The sequence below is a fragment of the Leptinotarsa decemlineata genome, unplaced genomic scaffold (assembly GCF_025532065.1).
Source record: "Leptinotarsa decemlineata unplaced genomic scaffold, Ldec_3_MD MMD2_tig00003557_RagTag_RagTag, whole genome shotgun sequence".
In the NCBI taxonomy this organism is placed as follows: Eukaryota; Metazoa; Arthropoda; class Insecta; order Coleoptera; family Chrysomelidae; genus Leptinotarsa; species Leptinotarsa decemlineata.
In genome coordinates this window covers 2951176-2974977 of record NW_027412590.1, presented here as the reverse complement: position 1 = coordinate 2974977, position 23802 = coordinate 2951176, and the positions used below count along the sequence as shown (strand labels likewise).

The window sequence follows — 23802 nt, the reverse complement described above, 5'->3', positions numbered from 1 at the left end:
ATTTCGGAAATCCTTCCACCTGGCACGAGTTCGGTAACCACCACAAATCCTCAAAAGAGATTAAGTTTCAGACTGCAAATATCCACACCAAAATGACCAATCAGTCTTCCACTATACAATCCTGACTTGTAGAAATAATCCCCGTGAAGGATGGCACAAATAAAACCAAATATATCCTACAATCAGTCTGATGGTACGCTTTGAACTCCGAACCAACCTCATCGAAAGTCAACTTCCGAATACTAAAAGACTGCCACATCTGACAGCTAACCAGTTGTTGCCACGGTGCGTCCAATCTACACTACAAGCACCAAGGGGGCGCTGTGCACAACATCATAAATCTAACAATTCCTCCACAGCCACTTGATACATCATCAACAAGTCCATGACCCATCAAAACTCCTTCTCAAAGCAATGCAACCCTTAAACAACCCTTGACAACTTGAGTAACCGATCAATCCCTCACCCGTGAACAACTGTAGAACTAGTTCGGTGTAAGTCGACGGAACGACACTACGAAAGTTCGGCGGATGTCAACCAACAGCTGTCTCTTAACCTTGTATTAGAATGTATACAAAAATATTGTTCCAACCTATTTTCAACTATTTACCAATCCTTATTCATGCGATGGAATAGAAACATATAAGGTAAGTCGACACATCCTTCCCTTTCAGTACAAATATTAGAGCATTCATATTATGCAGAATATTTACCGAAAATATCAAACAGTATTCAGAAACCCAGAGGTAACTAATATTGTTTTTCAGGCGATATGGCTCTAATATGTCAGTAAACCTTCTGGAAGTGATGAATAACAATCTATGCAAGAAATATTCTCGGAAAGGTATAGGGAATAAGGCAGACAACGGCTGAAAAAAATGATAGGTGAAGAAAACTGAGAAACAAACAATAACAACTATTTCAACCTAGCGAGGAATTTCGGATCTCCAACGTCGATTGGCAATAGAAGAATGCGTAAATACTGGTCAAAGCAGTTAGTCAGGGAGCATACATATATTCTTGTACATTTCAGGTATAGTTTTCTATGGAACGGAAGATTCCCATTACTATGATGTTGAATGAATAAAATCTACTTGTAACTCAATTACATTGTTAATATCCTTTGAATAAAAATCTTAAAAGGTAAGGTAGTGTTTTGAAAAGTCACATAAGAGCAGTTTGATCTAGTGCTAAATTGAAACGTAACAGGCTGTTGTTGACATTGAACCATCCGCTTGTGTTAGTGGTGGAATTTGGGATTCTGTAAAGTTCTGATTAACAGCTTAACCTACCGACCAGAAGTATCTAGACCCGTTGGGATTAGCAAGCAGTTCATTCCTAATCCTCTGATTGTGTGGTTTTTTGCTATCGCTTATCCTGAGTTTGCAGCTGTTGCGAACATTAACAAATCTAATTCGGTTTTCTTTGGTATCCAAATGAACTAATATGCTTTCATCTTTCTGTGGCATACAGATACGAGTATCTATAGGCACACAGTGTGTGGTAATCCATATAAAATCAATGGGTAACTATCCACCCCTATTCTCTGAAGGGGCCACTGATATTCTCTCAATTTCATGAATTAAATGGAAACTGACAATATTGAGGAGCAGAAAGGAGGTATCTGCTCCAATTTCACACTTTTTAGATCAACAGTAATCTACGCAAAGGACTACAACGTTCAAGTGATTTCCCTAAACCTGTGGCTAATGTTCATATCCGATCCCCTACCAGTCACCATAAATTGTATTGGCAGAGAAGTAGTTACAAAAATCATCGAATCCAATACTCTTCAGAAACTCCAGTCTGAATGCAACGCCTTTATTGGAAACAAGAGAATTTATTCCAAATATTTCGTTGGAAGATATCAGAACGTAACTTGCAACGAACATGCAGTTCATATAACATATCGAGGCTGTGATCACCTTACGGAAAAATAAAAACTCTCGAAGCTGAAACCCCTGAAATTAAATCAAATAAATGTCGACGATCTCACCATCGCCGAACACAAGCTGAAGCAATTCTTGGATGAATTGGTCAAACTCATCAAAGTACCGTTCGTGACCCAGCGTCCGTCTATAAGATCTCGTCAAAGAAGACGTCGAGCTTACCACGAGTTTTCATGATAAAACTCTTTCCTAATAAAAGTTTCTGGAAATCACCAACTTTTCTTAGGTAAGGGGAATTTTTATATCGTGAGTAACATGATATCACCAAGATAACGACTTCTAAGTCTTTGAGTCAGCAGAGTCAGCAGAACCTAATACTTTTGTTATTTCTCACCGTCTCCTGCTGACACCGCTGTCTACACATAACAAATGAGTGTCCAGAGTTGATTTATAATCTATTCCGTATTCATTATAGTTTCTTATTTGTCTTTATAACAATATTTTCATGTATTCAAGTGAATTTTGTATTCAATAATAAAGTGTTTTTCAAAAAGTCATATTGAAAAGACTGAATATAACATATCTTCTAGATTATATTGTTTATGATAGACTGTTTCGTATATCAATTTATTTTCTATATTTCCTTGTTTCACATTTTTTGGCATATTACTACTCTTCATCGTAGCGGTTGAGTCTCAAAGCGTTGTAGATTCACGTAGTTCAATTCAATCCATAACCTTAATATCTTTTATTATTTCACTGAAGTTTGTAGCTCTCCGTCGTATTATTAGATAATATTGCTTTGAAGTGATGTAATTTATATCGGTTTCTTGAAATTGATCATCAAACTATTTGCCGAGAGAGACGGGTTAAATATAACTCTTGCTTTTTGTCTGCCCTATTCGCGAAATTCTTTTCCAATAGCACTCAGAATTTTTACGCGAAATATTTGGCATCTGCCAAATCCCACAAGTGACCATAGTTGAATATAACTGGCCGATACTTGATGGAAATCCATATTAAAAAACTAATCAATACAGTTTATTGTATGATTTTCACTATAAAATGGGTTTTACAAAAACCGCTTCCTCAAGCATAAACTGTGCTTGAGAAAGCTATTGTATAGCAAAACACGTGTCGCGGTTTTTGAATAAACTGTATTGATTAGTTTTTTTTTAGTGACCATAGTATTTAATTGAATTGTCATTCAAATTTGAACAAATTGCTGAAGATTTCGAGACATATGGATTATAATCTGAGCTGACACATTTTTTAATGATTATAGAGTTTATAACTTCTGCCTTCATTTTGAGTTAACCCCATTTTGAAACGATACACACTAAATATCATCATCACTCAATAGGAGAGTTTCGTCCTAGTTGCCACCCAAAATTTTTCATGAAAAACCTGTATCACTTTAATTCTTGAACAAAAATGAAAACTTTATCAGCTGAATATGTTGATTTTTTCAAAAAGGTACCTAATAACTATTTTATGGTCAAAATAAACTCTCTAGGTAATCCAGGGAAATGTTTGCCATGTTTGATTTCTAGGGATGTTTCTGACAGATGTTATGCCTTTCACCCATTTCACAAGCCTATCGTTCAATGATTTTGGAGATGGAAAGAATCATCAGAATGTCGGTTTTTTATCTTTAATTAATCTGGAACGATCTTTACAATAATTGGACGAACATCTATTTTCAGTAACAAGCCTAGCAATTTATGCAACCAACAGAACAAACGTATATATTCTCAATTTTAATACACAAATATATGAAAACTAGGGTCATTGAAGCAAAAGGGGATTTTCATGAAACATGTAGGTTGGCAATTCGGACTAAACTCTCCCAGAATGTGAATGAGGTTTGCTGACAATTTTTTTTTTACTGCCGTGAGACCTGATGTGGATCTGACCCGTAACCTATTCAAATTATCGCCTATTAGTGAGCCCATTCATTGTTAAATTCGGAATGAGTTTGAGCATTTCCGACAGGAGTGTTACTTAATGCCCGACGTAATGTGGATGACAGTAATAACCGATAGGAGGATGCGTTTCATTCTGAATCTAATACTGATATTGGTTTTTGCATTCAAAGACAGCGAGTTTTTGCGGAAGGCATTTTGTATACGAAACATGTTTGGCGAGCAATCATGTAGAAAAATTCATATAGAAGTAATGGAAATGAATCGAATATCGATTTAAAAACACAGACAAATATCGTTAATTTTCCGACAAACCTATAACCTATCATAAAATCATTTTGTATCCTTGAAATAGGAATGTATTCCAATTGTAAAAAGTTACCCTGCCGAAATTAGAGTCAGTTGATTTAACTTCTTAAATTTATTGTTGTTCAGTCGTATCATAATTTGCGAGATAGAATAGTGACATTTTCAGAACATTATTGAACTGGTGAAATAGCATTTTTTTCTATAATTTTTTTCTGTAGAAAATAGCTATTTATGCACTATCGGGCGGTAAATACAGTATATCGCTATCGTTACACTATTCACGCCGAAGCCATAAACACCTATACGTTGCGCCCTTCATGAATAAAAATGTAATAAACGTTAGCGTTGTTCAAACACTTCTCATCAGCCTAATATTGGCACTAAGATGTCGGTGGTAGGTGGTAGCAAACAGGTATTGTTTCCACATGGTTATTCAAATGTAATGAAAAAACCTTGACGTTATAAAATTTTGACAAAGATAATGAATTCTGAAAAAATTGTAGAGGAGCAAAATTGTACTGGTCATTTTTCTCATATCGAAATCACAACTAAAATGGAGATATTATTTGTCGATATCAAAAACAGAGTCAATGTGGGAACTTGGTTATGACTACATATATTTGAAACCCTCTTCGATTTGAGCTAAATTTATCATTTGAATTTTGGAGCATATTCTTCTCAGTTGTTGACTAGACAATTTCGATAGCAATTGAAGGTTAACTATTTAGAGAGTTAAATGAATTTAAAAAAATATATAGTTTATTGAAAAACAGTTGAAAAACATTTTTTCAAAGTTAAATATATATTCTCAGATATTAAAAAATCAACCAAAATGAAACAGTACAAAAATATTCCCAGGCAACAAAAAATCAACAAAATTCAAATGTATTTCATGGTATTTTAGCTTTTTCAGTTTCATAGGGCTCTTCTTAGATATTCAATGTGTTCAAAACTTCAACATCCGCCATTAGTCCCACATACTATAAACAAACGAATGAAATATAACTATATGGACTATATTAACTATAGGATTATGACAAAGTACATTATGATGCGTTACGATTTCTAACGATTACGAATATGATTGTTTCATATTATGATGCGTTGCTATTATGATGGAATGATTTTATGAAGCATCATGTTTATGATTGAAGTATATTATGATGCTTTAGCGTTATGGGAAAGTACGTATTGATTCATTGATTACGTTTTGAAACTGTACATTATGCCGCTGTTTATTCCTATTTTGTACTATGTGATCAATTGCGATTTATTTCGTTTGACATTATGATGCATTAGGTGTTCTCGTCTACATCCACGGCAATGTATTCGTTCCATAAACGAATTTACCAGTTTATCGATACGGATGAATACCCTGTTGCAATATTCTGCGACTTGCCTTTGATTATGTGAACCATCAGGAATTGATGAAGATATTATAGAGTTATGGCATGTGAGGTAAGTACAACATTGAACTGGATTTCATCCTTTTTAACAAATAGTAAACAAATTGTAACGCTCCAGTTTCAAATTAAAATTGTACGCTCAGATAGTAGGGAAATCAAAATTAACGTTTCACATTGATCGATCTTGGGTTCCATTATAATAATTTAGATGTTGATCAGAACGAAATCGCGGATAACAACTAGTCTTTTCTCATAAATGCGAAAGTCACTCACTTAACACTTACTCATTCATTTCTGTTTCTCCGTAATAGTGAGTCCTAGGGAGCCAAAATTTGGTACAAAGGTGCTTCTTAGAATTTGAATGCGAAATAACTTATCGAACACTCAAAGTCCTTTTTTAAAAATCAATTCATTTAGTACAACAAAATTATTAGACAAAGGTACGTCTTTACAGTAAGAAAGTTTGATTATGAATGACGGCCAGTTCCCTGGAATCTTCGCAAGTCGGCTTATCTTCCGGTGTCCGCTTTCGTAGACTCAGCATTCTTTCTATGGGAACCGTGTTGGACGTTGATGTAATTCCTCCCCCACAAAATTCAACTCCGGAGGGTTAGCGAGGGAGTTGAACATCGGAAAGTTCTATGTCTCCTCTTGGGCCTTGACTGGGTCGTCTATGGATATACCATGGCAATATCAGCTTCCTATAACAGATGTACAGCAATACTGTGAACAATACTAAGTAAATAGCTATTGTCCACAAACTAGGGGTGTGTGAAATTCTTCCAAATGACACGTCTGGTTGATTATTAATAATTTGAGTTTTAATTTCATGAAGTTCGTCCAGTTTAATATCCTCTAACTGAAGGCTGGAATTCAGGTTTGGAATGGATTCGACTTCTAGGCTCAGATCAGGTAGTAGGATTGGCTGTTTCGGGACTGTAGAAATTCTATCGTTGGCGATTATTTCCTTCTGGCAGATTATTTGGCAACCTACTGGAATTTCTATTAAGTAGGTTCCGGTGAGTTTTAAAATCTCTTCTTGTTCTTCACAGATGAACTTAAGGGTCTCCATGGATGGCAGTAATACGATCCATTGATTGGAATCTTCCAGTCTATTGAAGATTGGTTTGGTGAGCTCTATTCGTACTCGATTGCAAGTTATATTCTGTACACTTAGCATCTGAATCTCGCATGCTGGGTTGTTTTTTTCGACTTCTTGAAGGTGTAATTTTTTGCAAATATAGAATTGCGGTGAAACTCGTAGGCATTCGTCGTTTTGGAATGTATAGTACAACTGACTTCTCAATAAATATCTTTTTCGAGGAATTATAGCCTCAAACTGACTCCTTGTGGGAGTGGGTATGGCATATAAATGGTAGTATTCGAAAGAATAAGGATGCATGATAGGAACGTCTAAAATATAGGTAATTTTGTTATTTAAGATGTAACTTTTGATTCTTATTATATTTTCGAACATGAGCGTGTTATCTAAGGTCACTGAAAATGGTAGTTGCTCTTGTTTTAATTCTTTTTGAATCTTCAGTAGTTCCTTATAAAGATCAGCCGTTTGTATTATACTTGGATGCATTATTTTCAATTTGGAAAATGAGATCGAATTCTCGACATCTTGCAATATTGAATTGATTATTTCATACATGTTTATGATTTGAATCAAAATATCCTTAATAAAAGTTGAATTTTCTCTGTACGTAGTTTGATTTATTATATGAAAAATTTGTCGAATCTTTGAATCTAACAATTTTTCATTATGACTTATCTGTTGAACTGTGTCATTGAATTTATTTATCAAATCAATGGTCAGACTGTTTTGCTTTTTAATGCTGTTACTCAATTTACTCTGGTTATCTTGAAGTTCTCTGATCAGGTTTTCGTATCTTTCGCCATCAGCGGAATCAAGATTTCCAGTGATAGACTTAAATATTGAACCTATACCATTGATGAGACCTCGTTTTGTTCGTTGAGGATGAGGTATAATTTCTTTTAATTTACTTTCTACTTTCTCTTTGGTAAATGTCAAAATTTTCAAGTAATTTGAAGTGTCATGGAGATAATCTTTATTTTTTGTAATAGTACTCATCAGTACATTTGATTGTGATTGAAGCTTATTGATTTCGATAATAATCGGAGACAAATCATAATAATGAATCAGAGTGTGGGTGTATTCCTCGATTTTAGCGGTTCCTAGTTTCAGTGGGATTAGGCCTGGATTATTTTCCAAATTTCTTACAGTAATTTTTTCATGAAGTCCAAAGACAACAGGAAATCTGAAATAATATATAATGTTGAACTTAGAAATTGTATGTTTTTTTAAGAGGACGTTTTAGGTTGTCCATATGAACCTTTTCTTGGGAGTTTGTCGAAACTGTTTTAGACTGATTATTTACCGTTTTTAACCCTTAATTACTCGCGCTGGTGTATTTTGTACACCAGCGCCAAATTTCTTGCTACCATCGAACGTAGAATTTTTTTTGTGGCTCTAGACTCCCATCTAACCTATGTCTAACATGTCTGGGATGTGATCGATCAGTTATACGCCGAACGCCCGACTGAGCTGTGTGTTTATACGTAAATTTTGACGCGTTGTCACGTTGGTGCCTAGAATACACCGCGCGGGAAATAGGATAAATTATGTAAGTATTCAATATTGTTTACAAACACGTTAGTTTTATTGTGCGATGATGTTATGTATGGGTATTTTTCGACATCTGAAAGTTTTCTCGCTTATTTTTACGCTAAGTTGATTTATTCATTCATTCATTCATTTTTCATGATTTCAGGTCTTCTATTCCCATAAAAAATCCCAAATGCCTAACGGAGGAGGAAATGAGGGCCTACTTAGAGGCTGGAAGTTCAGATGAAGAATTTCTGGGCTATGAGGAAGATGACGAAGATGAAGAGATGGTGGTTACTCAAAGTGACCATGACAGTACGTCAGAACTAGAAGGTAGTGACCGTGAAGATGAGATTTCTAGTGAGACTGATGGAGATGAAAGTGCCGATGGGGAGTTTTTCTTTGGGAAAAATAGAGCTATAAAATGGCAAAAGACACCTGTTGTGCGCAAGTTTGCCAAAACCTCTCACAAAAACATTGTAAAAATATTGCCACGTCCTAACCGTTGTGCAATAAATATAACAAATGAACTTGACGCGTTCCAAAAATTCTTCACAAATGAAATGATTGATGATATTGTATTGAATACGAATAAATTTGTTGTGAGCCAACACACAAATTATTCCAGAGAACGAGATGCCAAATTGATTACAAACAATGAACTGTTGGCTTTTTTTGGTCTATTGTTCTTATCCGGATTGAAAAAAGTCAATCATACGAATTTTCACGAACTCTGGATGCAAGATGGGACAGGCCTTGATCTCTTTGCAGCGTGCATGAGCTACAATCGTTTTCTCTTTATTTTATCTAAAATTAGATTTGATGATAAAAAAACGAGAGATGAAAGAAAAAAATCAGATAAATTGGCAGCTGTTCGGAATATATTTACTGAATTTGTAACAAACTGCAAACAAAATTATTGTCATAGCGAGTACTTGACTATTGATGAAATGCTAGTTCCATTTCGGGGCCGCTGCAATTTCATACAATACATACCCAGTAAACCGGCAAAGTATGGATTGAAACTGTTCGCACTATGCGATGCCAAGACGTATTATACTTCCAACCTAGAAATATATTGTGGGCAGCAACCAGATGGACAATACAAAGTATCCAATTCCCCACGAGATATTGTAATGAGACTTCTAGAGCATGTAGGAGGAAAAAACCGTAATTTGACTTGTGATAACTGGTACACCAGTTGTCCACTTGCAATGGAACTGTTGCAAAAAAAAATCACACTTGTGGGCACTCTCCGGAAAAACAAGGCTGATATTCCATCTGAATTCCAGCCGCATAAAAATAGAGCTATAAAATCAGCTCTTTTTGGCTTTCAAAAAAATTTGATGATGGTTTCCTTTGCTCCTAAGAAAAATAAGGCAGTTATATTGATTTCAACCATGCACGATGATGATGCGGTGAACGCAAATACACATAAGCCAGAAGTTATCCATTTCTACAATGACACCAAAGGCGGTGTTGACACAGTTGATCAGCTTTGTGGAAATTACTCAGTTTCGCGTAGAACCAATAGATGGCCGTTGTGCATTTTCTTTCATTTGCTGAACATAGCTGGAGTGAACGCACAGATTCTATATAATGGAACACATCCTGATAACCCGGCAAAAAATCGAAGAACGTTTTTGAAATCAATGGCTTTGCTTCTAATGGAAAAACATCTTGCCGAAAGATCAAAATTGAAAAACTTACCAGTGAGGATCAAACTTTTATTGTCCAAGTATAATCAAGCCAATGAAGACGTAACTCCTGCAGAACCACCTCAAAAAATAAGGAGCCGTTGTGTATTATGTGGACGCTCTAAAAACAGAGTGACTACAATGAGGTGTACATTGTGTCGAAATTTTGTATGCAAAGAACATACTACAGCTGTAATAAAATGTCAAACTTGTCATAATTTAGGCCACGATGAGGAAGCAGAAGAAGATTAAAGGCTTTTTGAAATAGATTTTGTTTTTTTGTCAGGTTTTCAACATGATTAAAATGTTCGTAAATACTTCATTTGCATTGTTTAATCTAAATTACCGCAAACAAAAAAATTGCGTTTTCATTTCACCTAAAAACAAGTCAAATTAATGGTGGTGTACAAAATACACCACGCGGGAAAAAGTTCGAATAAATTAGCGCGAGTAATTAAGGGTTAAAGTGGTTGGCTTGCTGAATTTATTAGCATTCTTTTGACGTTGATGTTTTTTGACAAAAATAGTTTGATTTGGTTCAAAGATCGCGGGGTCGTCACGGCTTTTATTTACTCTTTCGATGGTTTTTTCTTTATTTCGAACAAGGTCTCTGTTGATTTTAGAGTAAAGGATTTTTGTTTTCTCTTTATGACTATTTATATAGTCATTGAGCAGGATTTGGTCAATATCAACGCTGAAGGGATTTTCGTTATCAATATGACCATTGATGATATCGATGGGTTTTAATTTTGTGGTTGAATGAATTGAATTGTTATATGCTAAAATTGCATATTTCATTTTCATTTTAGCAGGTGATTTTAGGTATCCTTGGGTGTTGAGTAAACGGATGTGTTCGATTAGCGTGGAATGGAGCCTTTCGATCATACCGTTAGACTGTGGGTGATCAGGGGATATGAAGTGAACATTGATTTTGTGTAATTTTAGTAGTTCAAGGACTACAAAGTTTTTAAATTCACTACCGTTATCCACTATGATCTGTTTGGGCACTCCGTGATGGGAAAAGAATTGTATTAGGTTATCTACAATTTCCGTTCCATTCACTGATGCTAGGTAGTACGCTTGAGCGTATTTAGAAAACGTGTCTATTATAGTTAGAAATTTTGATTTTTCTATAGTGAACGTATCGAGATGAATTATTTCAAAAGGCTTTGTCGCGGTAGGGGTTATGTTCATTTTCATTCTAATAGGATTTCTCTCATATTTGCTTTGTTGGCAAATCTCACATTCGTTAATATAGGTCTGGACTGAATTTTTCAAGAATGGCCAATAATATTTACTTTTGATTCTTTGTTCGGTTTCATCAATTCCGCGGTGATTAGTTTTGCTTTCATGATAATTTTTAATAATTTCTTCGGCATCTTTGTTTGAAGTGACATCTATGAGCTTCGAATTACATTTTTTGAATTTAAGTGATGGCCATTTAAAATTTTTTGATATTACGGCAGAAAAACGTTCGTAGTCATTGGGTTTTTCGAAGAATATGTGATATTGAACATTAGGGGATACATATTCCGTTACAAATTTAATAATGTCTTCTTCGAATTTTTCCTGCGATATTTGTACAGTAATTCGTTTCTCTTTACCAAATAATATAGTAATTTTTGGTTTAGCGGGACTATGTAAGGTTGAACTGAAAATAATTTGATTTTGACCATAATTAACCGCAGTTTCAGAGATCGGTATGTCTACTACAGGATTTTGTTCTTGATTGGTATGTACCGTGTTATCGTCTTCTACTGGTGGTTCTATTTGTATGGGAAGTTCCGATTGGTCATTTTCAGCTTGGTCAGGAGGTTCTGGTTGGTTGAGAGATATTGGTTGGTTGAGAAGTATTGCTTGGGCAGGGGGTCCTGGCTGATCAGGAGGTTCTGATTGGGTGTTCATTGACGGTTCTACGTCAGGTGAAACCTGAATTGAGGCAATGTCTTCGTTGAGTCTGTCAGTATTATTCTCAACGGCATCATCGCCTACATTTACCATAACAGATACGTCGTCTAGGTCTGGCAAAGGATCTCCGATGGTTTGGATATCAAAAGAGGGCTGATATTCAGGGGTTCCTAGGACTGGATGGATAGGATTTGGTTGGTTACCAAAAGTTGTAGACTGAGGAGCTAAACGTGCATCTCCGAGTATTTCGTCTAATTCGTCCCAGAAAGTCCTTGTTTCTTTGGTGTGAATTTCTATACGTGATAGGGCGTCTGCATTTGTGTTTAGTTTGCCCTTTTTGTAAATTATATTATAATCGTACTCGTCGAGTTTAATACGCCATCGCAATAGTTTCGAATTTGGATCTTTTAGCGAAAACAACCATTGTAACGGCTTGTGGTCAGTTAAAATGTTAAATTTCCGTCCAAACAGGTATGGGCGAAAATATTTCGTAGCCCAAACGATTGCCAACAGTTCTTTTTCAATAACCGAATAATTCTGTTCTGAATCATTCAGCGTTCTCGAGGCATACGCCATGGGTAAGTCATTACCTATCGGTCCCTGGGACAAGATGGCGCCTAATGCAACATTACTTGCATCGGTGGTCAAATTGAATGGTTTTGTGAAGTCGGGATATTGCAAGATAGGCTCATTTATCAAAAGATTTTTACAAGTCTCGAAGCATGAAAGAAATTCTTCATCATGTTCGATTTTCGCTCCCTTCTTCAGACATTTCGTTAAAGGTTTTGTGATTTTAGAAAAGTTATTGATGAATCTCCGATAGTAGCCAAGGAGTCCGAGGAATCCTTTGATTTGTTTCGTGGTTTTTGGCAATGGATAATTTTTTATGGCAATTATTTTATCGGGGTTAGGTTTAACTCCGTTAGGGGTGACAATATGGCCTAGATATGCAACTTCTTTACGCAAAAACTCAGATTTGTCCAACTGTATTTTAAAGTTAGACTCTCTTAGTTTCTGGAACACAGATCGTAACCGTTCTATGTGTTCTTGCAGGGAAGTTGAAAAAACTATTATATCATCGAGATATACCAAACATTTTTCGTTTTGAATACCGCGAAGAATGTTATCCATCATACGTTGGAAGGTGGCTGGAGCATTTTTCAGCCCAAACGGCATTCTCAGATATTTATAGTGTCCGTTTTCAGTATTGAAAGCTGTTTTTTCAATATCTTGTTCATCCATTTCGATTTGATGAAATCCACTTGCAAGATCTGAGGTAGTAAAATATCACTTCCCTAGTTTGTCTAAAAGATCAGTAATATTTGGAAGTGGGTATTTGTCGTCGATTGTCTTTTCATTGAGTTTTCGGTAGTCTACGACTACCCTCCATTTTTGCTTCCCAGAAGCGTTCGCCTTTTTGGGCACAACCCAAATCGGTGATGACCAGGGTGAGTTACTAGGTCTTATAATTTTTTGGTCTAACATTTTCTTAATTTGACTTTCAACCTCTTGTTTATGTATGAATGGGTATCTGTAAGATTTGGAATAAACAGGAGTTTCATCGAAAGTTTTTATGTTATGTTTAATTTTACTTGTAAAAGTAAGGGGCATGTTTTCCTGATAGAAGATATCAGAAAATTCCTTACATAAGTTGAAGATGTAATGTTTTTCTTCTTCGTTTAGGTGGTCTGTGCGAAAATTAGTGAAGTCAAAATTCGTTTTTTCGGAATCATCGAAATTATTGAAATTTACTTCTTCTATGAATTTTCGATTGAATTTTTCTACTGAAATAGGTTCTGAAAAATCCAAGACTACGGGAGATGTTGTATTAAGATTGTTGTCAATGCTTTGCCATTTTTTGCTAACGTTAAGCATTCCGGAATTTCGCAATTGTGAAATTTTTGATGGGGTATTATTATTTCACCTTTAGCAATTGAAGTTTTTATTTGTATAACTTGTTCTGTTCGAGGTGCAACTGTGATTAAATTAAGATTGTTTTGAGTTTTATGGTACTTCAGTTTGATTTGGGTATAAGGAGTTACAAGAAGATTTTTACTGAAGTTCAAATTCGCTTGAAGCAGTTTCAGATTGTCAAGTCCTAGCAAACCGTCAAATACATTATGAAATTCGAACAAATAGAATTTCAAGTTTTGGGATTCTGGTAATCTGAATATTTCTGAAGCAGGTACCATTGCGCTATGTTTATGAGCTGATTTCTGAAAGACAGTAGAGACTATAAAGGGGTCATTTCTAATAGCATTTGGAAAAATTTTGAAGGCTATATCTGGATCAATAAATGATTTAGTGGACCCAGAATCAATTAAAAGCTTAAGATTATAGTCAGGTAATAAAATATATGGCAATTCTCCTGAATTGGAAGTATTGAAGGGAATAATTTGTGGATTTATGTTTGGTCGTTCATTGGAGGCAGGTTCTGAAAATTTTTATCAAAATGCGGGTTTTCGTCAAAATTCTGAACCTGCTGACTTTCGCAATAATCGTAATAAGCTTTTTCTTCGTGACCTTGACCTTGGTCATCGAATGAGTAAGTGGGGCAGAACTGACTTTGGTCATCTACTGAGTGAGTGGGGCAGAACTGACTTTGGTCATCTACTGAAAAATTATCATCTTGATTTAATTCAGTATTATATAGCTCCTCAGAAATAAAGTTTTTTTGTTGGGGTTGTCTTGGAAAGAAGCCTTGCGAATTTTGTTGAAAGTTGTTTGAAGTTTGTCGAGTGGAAACACTCATTGGGGTAGATCGTGGAAATGTTCGATTTTGATTTGGTTTGAAAACGTTTTGTTTTTGTTGCTGATTATTACCAAAAACTTGTGAGTTGGTGAAGAACTTTTGTGGCTGATTGATTGGCTTCGAGTGAATGGGAATTGGTTGCGATGGGAAGTTGTTTTGCGCCCGGAAATGGTTATTTTGAGTATGATTATTGAAAGGTTGTCTTGGCATGGGATTAAAATATCTTTGTTGTTGAACAGGTTGAGTTTGTTGTTGTAACGGTGGTCTAATGTTTACAGGAGTTGCTCTGGTTAAAGTTCTGCTAGTATAATTTTGGAAATAATGAATATTGTCTTCTTGAGTGACTAATTGTAATGCTTCATTAAGTGATTTTGGTCTCATACAACGGATAGTAGTACCTAATGGTTCTTTCAACCCTGACAAAAATGTTTTTAGAGTTAGGTTGTTGTAAAGTGTTCTCTTTAAAATTTTTGAAGCATCATCTACCTCATGCAAATCTATATAACTACAAAGTAAATTGAGCAGATTGAGGCAACGGTCATAAAACTGTTGAGGTTTTTCATTATTTTGTTGCCGCATCATTACTAGGTCCCTATTAAGGCAAGTTTCATCTCTTTGGTCTGCAAAGTTTCTAGACAGGGTGGCTTTGAGGTCATCCCATGTAGAAACATTCTGTATATTAATAATTAATTTGGCATTTCCTGTCAATTTTGAAATTAGGGAATTCAACAAATAAGTGTTCTGAAAATTGTCAGGATTCTGAGCATCATAAAATGTTCTAATTATACTGTCACAAACTGAAATGTATCTGTTCAGATCATTTGGGTTTCCGTCAAATTGAGGGACACAGTTTAAGTATTCTGGTTTGAATTGTTGTGCCATTTTTTGTTCAAAATTTATGCTAACTGGTTCGATTGAAATATTTGGAAATTGGTATGGGTGATAGGAGTCAGCTGAAGGAATATCTAGTGATAAATTTTCAAGAATTGTTGTTAAATTTTCAATAGACATCAAGTTGTACTCACATTAAATAAATTGAGGCTCTGAGCATTATCCTATAAGGTCAACTTCTGGATTCACAATTTTTGTCTTCACCAGGTAGTATTCCTTGCAAATTTGGACAATATTGGTTCCAAATTTCGTTGGTTCACTGCTAATGGGGCCTTCCACGAATCTTCGATAGATTGGGTGTCCTGATATCCAAGGAGCCACTTCGTTTCAAACACCTCAACAAACGAGCACCAACTGTTCGATAACCGATTAATCGTTGATACGAAAATTGTCCGTTCGATACGAATCAATCCCGGTTATCCTACCGACTGCGCCAAATAACTTATCGAACACTCAAAGTCCTTTTTTAAAAATCAATTTATTTAGTACAACAAAATTATTAGACAAAGGTACGTCTTTACAGTAAGAAAGTTTGATTATGAATGACGGCCAGTTCCCTGGAATCTTCGCAAGTCGGCTTATCTTCCGGTGTACGCTTTCGTAGACTCAGCATTCTTTCTATGGGAACCGTGTTGGACGTTGATGTAATTTGCGCACTATGCAAGGATTATGGAATATTCCAACTGAGAATTCTCCCGAGGGGTAGAAGGGGCGCGTTTACATATGATTTATGTACCGCTACATTTTCGATGGCTGAAATTTCGTATGTATGTTCGTTTTATGTTTTAAGTAATAAGAAATGATTTTTGAATCTCCATACCGGTATATTTTCGAAGGCTGACATTTTATACGTAGATTCTTGTATGTTCCAGATGTGTATTGAACAATATTTTTGAATATTCCGAGTGAAAAGCTATGAACGTTGTATATAAAGACATTTTGTGATATATTTAGTATCAGCACTGCCCCGTGCGGAGCCCTGGCGGGTCACTATTTCTAAATATCAAGCAGGTATATTATTCACTTCGAATTGAACATTTGGCGCTAGAGAGTCAATTTGATGGACTTCAACGAATCAAAGTTGAATCTTAAAGAAATAATTTATGGAAATACTTCTTCCTCACCAGAACAAAAATACTGTCTCTGGACGAGCGTTTTTCTAACCACGTTAGAATTATCAGGTCATCAAGACTAATGTTCTCGTGGGGGAAAATTATTTTTAATGTAATAATTTCACTTTAGATGTTTCAATTTCCACAAATCAACTGAAGAAGAAAGTTATTGAATTCAAATTAATAATTTTAACTGCCTATTACGAACAGTAACACATCATATGTTTTTTGCTGAAATATTTTTCCCAATGTCTCAGTGAAGTATGCAAATTAACATTAGAAATACATCACTGAGCTCAAGAATGAAAAAATATATAAAACGGATCTCCCCACACGGGTAAAACGATTTGTATTCATCTGCAACTAGGCATTAGGCGAAAGGTCTTGAAAAAATCCTTTATTGCCCTGCCCGAGGACCATTAAACATCCTTTGAAATCGTTTTTCTATATTCTCGCACTGTCCTGAATGAGTTGGTATCCAGGCATTCGAATGCTTTTGAACAGAATAGAGTTGTGGTTTGGTAAATACTGGCGTCGCGTCTACGTGTATCGCAGGATATTGATATTTGAATAGTCTTGAATCGTGGTAAAGGTTACTAAATGATTTTTCAGGTCGTTCATAGCTTACAATCAGAGTGCAGTCAAACACATTGTGAAATAACGATTATTCTTCCTAAGTATTTTTCTTTTAATTAATTTATCCAGATAGCACGGATATTCTCAAAATACGCCCGAAATCATAATATCGTAGAATACCGTATAGATGAAATTTCTCCATTTTGTTTTTCTTATTTGCTTGGTTATCTCATGAGATTATCTGGACCAATAACAGAATGGAGGTGAAGGTGTATACATTAAAACAGGTAGATAAGAAAATATATATATATCTATATATATATATATATATATATATATATATATATATATATATATATATATATAGATAGATAAGTACTCTCTGATCATCCCCATATTGATTTCAATCTAACAGCCACCGGTAGACAGCTGTTTCAGCCTATTGGGCATCGTCAGTAATGGGCAGGCGGACAAAATGAGAAAAACCAAGAAAGTAGTTGATGAAAATAGCTGCGTAAACGCAAGCGAAACACAAGTGGAACCATCTATTGGTGTGACAACCAAGTCAACTTGCCAAGTTTTTTATGTCGGTGTTGGTGGTTTGACCAATCAACCGACAACTGCGGTAGCAGAAATTTGGGAATCTAACCTGAAATGCCATCGGAAATCGAATCCACATGTTTCTGGAAATGATGTGAAATCTAGTAAGGTTAATGCAGTCAAGCTGCTGAAAAATAATTCCCTGAAAATCAAAAAATGAATAGATAAGTACTCTTTGATCATTCCCACATTGATTTCAATTTAAGAGCCACCGTAGACAGCTGTTTCAGCCTATTGGGCATCGTCATTACCGGGCAGGCGGTCCTCGATTGAAGACAAAATGAGAAAAACCAAGAAAGTAGTTGATAAAAATAGCTGCGTAAACGCAAGAGGAACACAAGTGGAACCACCCATCTATCTAACCTAATCTAACCTGAAATGCCATCGGAAAACGAATCCACATGTTTCTAGAATAGATTCCTTATCATTATATATATATATATATATATATATATATATATATATATATATATATATATTTATTTCAATATTGAATTCTACAAAAAGGATTTGAAGCTTTATATCTTCTATTAATTATCTGCGAGCGCTTTCGACAGTTGGTAGTACTGGACATAACCATAGGATATAACTTCAACAAAACACAATTTCAAATGGCAATATACAGGAAACCTACACAAACAAGCTCCACCATACCCGCAAGTTCAAACCATCCACCATCACACAAAATGGCTGCCTATAACGCATTCATATATAGAATGTTAAGGATACCATTCAGCAATGAAGCCCGAAACAAAGAACGGAAAATCATATACCAAATAGCGAACGAAAACGGATACACCCAAAAGACAATAGATGAACTAGAAAACAGAATCAAACAAAAAATACACCAAACCAAAAAACTAACAAACATCTTCAAATCACTGAACATCAACATCACATACAAGCCGAACACGAAGATAACACAAAAAATAAACAACCATGAAAAAGAAGAAGACAAAGACCAAAACGGAATATACAGTATACAATGCTCGTACTGCAACAAATTCTATATCGGCCAAACCAAGAAAAAACTGATCCAAAAATACAATGAGCACAAAAAGGCATACATAAATCCAACAGTACATAAATCAAACCTTGCAACACACGCTATACAAAACAAACATAATTTCCCCCTACCAGAGAACATAAAACTCATAAAACAAGTCAACAAGGAAAACCGCATGGACATTTGGGAAAACTTGAACATCCATAAATTTAACAGTCATAAATCACTTATCGAGGAACAAGTACAAATCAAAACACTATATGACCTCACATTCAATATATTAAACAAAGCCATACACATTCCTAGAGAAGAGCTAACACAAAGAAGAGTACCTGATGCAGAACAAATACAGGCAAATTTACCTAAGGTACCTGAAATACCTAAGTTAAGACGCTCTGACCGTATAAAGAGGCAGACAACAGGATGACCAGTTCAGTTTGAGGAGTGCCTAGAAGATGACAGTACTACCAACTGTCGAAAGCGCTCGCAGATAGGGTAGAGCAACCATTTGTGGCCATTACACCATTTCTAGCCACATCGATTTCAAATACGTATCAATTAAGGTTTGCACACAGTTGGAAGCGAAAAACGAATATGATTGGCATTATTAAATCTCCCGCCAAAACATTCCTCCCTCCATACGCCAATATCGGTTGTACGTTTGAAGTGATAGTTGCGTCATTATGCGCACAATTCGATGAGACGCTGAACTTATTGTTCTGAGTAAGTGACAAGGTAAGACACATTAAGGTTCTAACAGAAAACTATAGTTATTATTGTCTGTAGATGAGTTTTTGTAGTTATTATAATAGTTATGGATTTTATTGTTCCATTCAAATCTATTGTTGTTCTTGTAAATCTATTAAAAATTTGGGTGGCCAAAAATGGAACCAAAATTAACCACATTATCCCATTTCTGACCAGTGGATGGCTACTAATGGTGAAAGCGTTTTCCATTTCTGGCCACTGAGTTGCGACTATTGAAACTATGTATTCTATTTCTGGCCATTCTATAATACTAACTGAAATAAACAACATGAAAATTAGGGACTACAGTTTTATACTTTCAATTACTGAATAATATATAAAAATAATTATTTCTAGATAATGACTCCAACACGGACAATTAAAAAACATCCAAAAAACAAAAGGGGAAAAAACTTTTTCAATATGAACCCTCACAAATTGCCAATGCACTGGCAGCGAGAAGTGATGGTATGAAAGTGGCAACCGCATGTAAGTTGTATGGGGTTCCACGATCAATAATACGGAATAAATTGAGTGGACAGGTTCCTGACAGTACAGGAAAGGTTGGAAGAAGCCCAGTTCTAGGCAGAGACGTGGAAGATAAATTGGTTGAATGGATAATAAAAATTTCAAAAATGGGTTTTTCTATAGGAAAGGACGGGCTCCTTCACTCTGTGAAAAATCTGGTTGAAAAATCACATTTACCCACTCCATTTACCCAAAATACTCCTGGGCGTAAGTGATTCCACTTATTCATGTCGCGCCACCCAGAAAAACAATCAGAGTACATCAATCGAGCACGATCACTGATAACGGAACATAAAATAAGAGAGTGCTTTAAAGAAACCCTGGAATTACTGGAAGATGATAAGAACATTTTAGATGACCCGTTTATGGAATATGGACGAAACAGCAGTTTATTTGTGCCCGAAGGGCAATCTTGTTCTGGCCGAAAAAGGCCTGCCTGTTTATGACACGTCTTCCAACTCCGATAAGTAGTTGCTAATCCTCTTACTGTGTATAAATATGATAGGTTGCAGAAAAAATTGCTAAATCCGCCCCACCAAACTGGGGTATCGGAAAATCTCCTAAAGGATGGATGAGTTCAGCTTGCTTCTATGAATATTTCTCAAATGTGTTCATACCATTTCTAGAAAAAATCAAAGCAAAACTTCCTGTTATTGTTTTCCTAGATGGTCACTCATCTCACCTGAGTTTGCCCTTGAGCAAACTTTGTCTGGAGAAGCAAGTGATATTAGTATGTTTATATCCAAATACAACACACATACTGCAACCTTTAGATGTGAGTTTCTTTTTTCCTTTGAAGGCGAAGTGGAAGTCTGCAGTAAGAATGTTCAGAATTGAAAATGGTCGTGATATCAAAAAGTTTGATATTCCCAATATCTCACAAAACTTAATGCATGACATCGGTTTCAAGGAAGCAATTAAAAATGGCTTCCGGAAATGCGGCTTATTTCCTTTTTCTCCAGATAACGTAGATTATTCGAAGTGTACGACACGAATTGAACGACCCCAACAAATTCAGCAAAATAATGAGAATATGAATAATATCAAAAAGAGAGCGCCCAGTCACTTGGAATATTTGGAATTAAAAATAGATGCCCATACCTTTATTGGTCTCAAAAATTCGCGATATACAGAATTGACCAAATCCTTATTTGAAATTTGGCAATCATTCATACAAGACGGTACGATGAATGCTACTTCACATTTCAGTGCTATTCCTCCTACTCCTACTGGGGATATGCCTGTGGACCACATTGATGATTCTATAGTTGACAACAATAGGAGCATGACACTAGACGCAGAATCCCATATGACAATATAATTGAATTTTATTTTCCAGAATTCGATGCAGATGTAAATTTCAACGCCGATTTATTGAACGATATTGAAACCCCCATTGACATTAGAATCAGTGAAATGAAACAGGTCATCTCAGAAACTCCAAAGACAAGCAGTTCTGTAGGGAATTGAACATTGATAACTGACTGTCCATGTACTCCATCAAGATATTCGTTTTCAGAAAATGACGCGACTGTTAACAAAATACAGCATGATATAGATGTTATTCCTTATGATCCAAATCTTGATCCAAATATCTCTACAAATGATGAACAAACACTAGCAGCAGCATCTGTTGATGTTAAATTCCACCCTGAGAGTATATCTCCGTGTATTTTTGCCACGCAAAAACGCAAACTGGTGGACATATTGAGTGAAGTGATATTTTATCCTACGAATCTGAATGAACCAAAAAAAAAGAGAAATCGCGAGCATCTACCAAGTGTCATTACCTCATCGAAGTGAATCCAGATAGCGGAGTCCAGTTTAGGAACAAAGTGGCCACAAATGGTGAAATTGTTACTATTCTGATAAAAATCTGATAAAAATTCAACAAAGAAAATTCACACTATAGTCTGCTGTTATTTAAATGAATATTTTTCATGACATCAACTGCAGATTTGCTTGAAGTGGCTACAAATGGTGTACCTACCCTAATTAATAGAAGATATAAAGCTTCAAATCCTTTTTGTAGAATTTAATATTGAAATACTCAAAAAAAGGAAAATTTGTTGCATCAATCAAATATATATATATATATATATATATATATATATATATATATATATATATATATATATATATATATATATATATACCGGGTGTCCCACATTTTATGTGACAGGCAATATCTGGTTTGTTGAACGAGATACACAAAAATGTTTCATTCAAAAGTTTTAGGAGCTCATGTGAGCTATATTTTGATATAATTTTTAAATATACAGGGTGTTTGGTGTAGGTGCTACAGACCAAAATTCCATTTTTTAAAATAGAAAGCCCTGTATATCATTACATATTCAGATGCTACGTTAAATTCTGATATCATTTCATGTTTGGTTTTCGAAATTCGGATACGGCGTTGTTGAGTTATTGCTTAAAATGTAAAGACTTGAGAACGACTATTATTTTTTAAAATATCTCATACAATTATTCTCTCTGCATCAGATCCCATGAAAATTAGTCAAAATTTTGGGTGTTCGAAGTAATGGTTTCAATTTTGAGTTGTGGAATTCAGTCAGGAATCATTTTGAATATGAAACAATTGCGAAATTGAAAGAGGTACATTCGAAAACAAATCTTTAATTAATAACAATGTAAATAATATAACATGATAAATCATTTCATAAGAATGGTAGGTACCTAGAAATTAGTCATAAAAATTGTTCAAAGTGATGCCCATTAGATATTATACAGGCTTCGAAACGTCGAATCACTTCTCTCGTACAAGTCGCTCTTATAATATCAGGCGTAATATCACTGCACGCTAGTCGAATTTTCATTTTCAGATCATCCACATTCAAAGGGGGAGTAGTGAAAACAATATCTTTTGAATAACCCCATAGGAAAAAATCAAGCGGTGATAAATCTGGGGAACGAGCCGGCCACCGAATTGGACCCTTATTACCAATCCATCTATTTGGGTACGTTCTATCCAGATATTCAGTAACAACCTGTGAATTGTGAATTTGTTGCCACCAAATTCCTTGTCGTTCTGCTATGGGAATATCTTCCATCAACTGGATCAAATCATTTTCTAGAAAATGTAAATATCGCAATCCATTGAGATTTTCATTGAAAAAGTAAGGTCCTATGATGCGGCCATTGAACAATCCACACCATACATTAATACCCCGAATAGTTTGAAAATTACTTTCGCGGACCCAGTGGGGATTTTCTTGAGACCAATAGTGACTGTTATGTCGATTCACAACTCCATTATTGTGGAATCGCGATTCATCGCTCCACAAAATTTGAATGAATATGTTAGGACTTTCATGTAATATTACTTGAATACAAGCAATGAATTCAAGTCGTCGTTCAAAGTCCGTGGGTTTCAAACCTTGTACCAACTGAATTTTGAATGGATGGTATTTATTTTCTTTCAGAATTCTCTGTACATTAGATTTACTCACACCGACTTCTTCTGCAAGAGTACGGATGGAAACATGTGGATGAATAATATAAGCCAACACATTGATCTCTAAATCTTCAGTTCTAACAGATCTCGTATGATGACGATGCTTTATAGTAGAAGGAAATGACTCAGTTCGCAATTTTTCTACAACTCTCGAAAAAGTCATTCGTGACGGAATGGGTCTGTCTGGAAAACGTTCTTGGTATAGACGTTGTGCTTGACGGCAGTTTTTCTGACATTCCCCAAAAATTAATAACATATCAATGCAATCACGTGGTCTAAACGCGAAAGGCATACTGGAGTTTTCGCACAAAGAACACAGTTACTGTTTTGCAAAGAATAACTGAATCGA

The 23802-nt window shown here is 35.4% G+C and overlaps 2 long non-coding RNA genes across 2 annotated transcripts in view; one reads left to right on the top strand and one right to left on the bottom strand.

Annotated features, from left to right (window-relative positions):
• The window catches only part of LOC141483473 (uncharacterized), a 125052-nt gene that overhangs the window by 20157 nt on the left and 81093 nt on the right, over positions 1-23802 (bottom strand). The gene's annotated exons all lie outside the window — the stretch shown is intronic.
• LOC141483505 (uncharacterized) lies at positions 7941-10125 on the top strand. The gene is made up of 2 exons (XR_012466131.1): positions 7941-8180; positions 8328-10125. It is a non-coding gene; the product is annotated as an uncharacterized lncRNA (long non-coding RNA).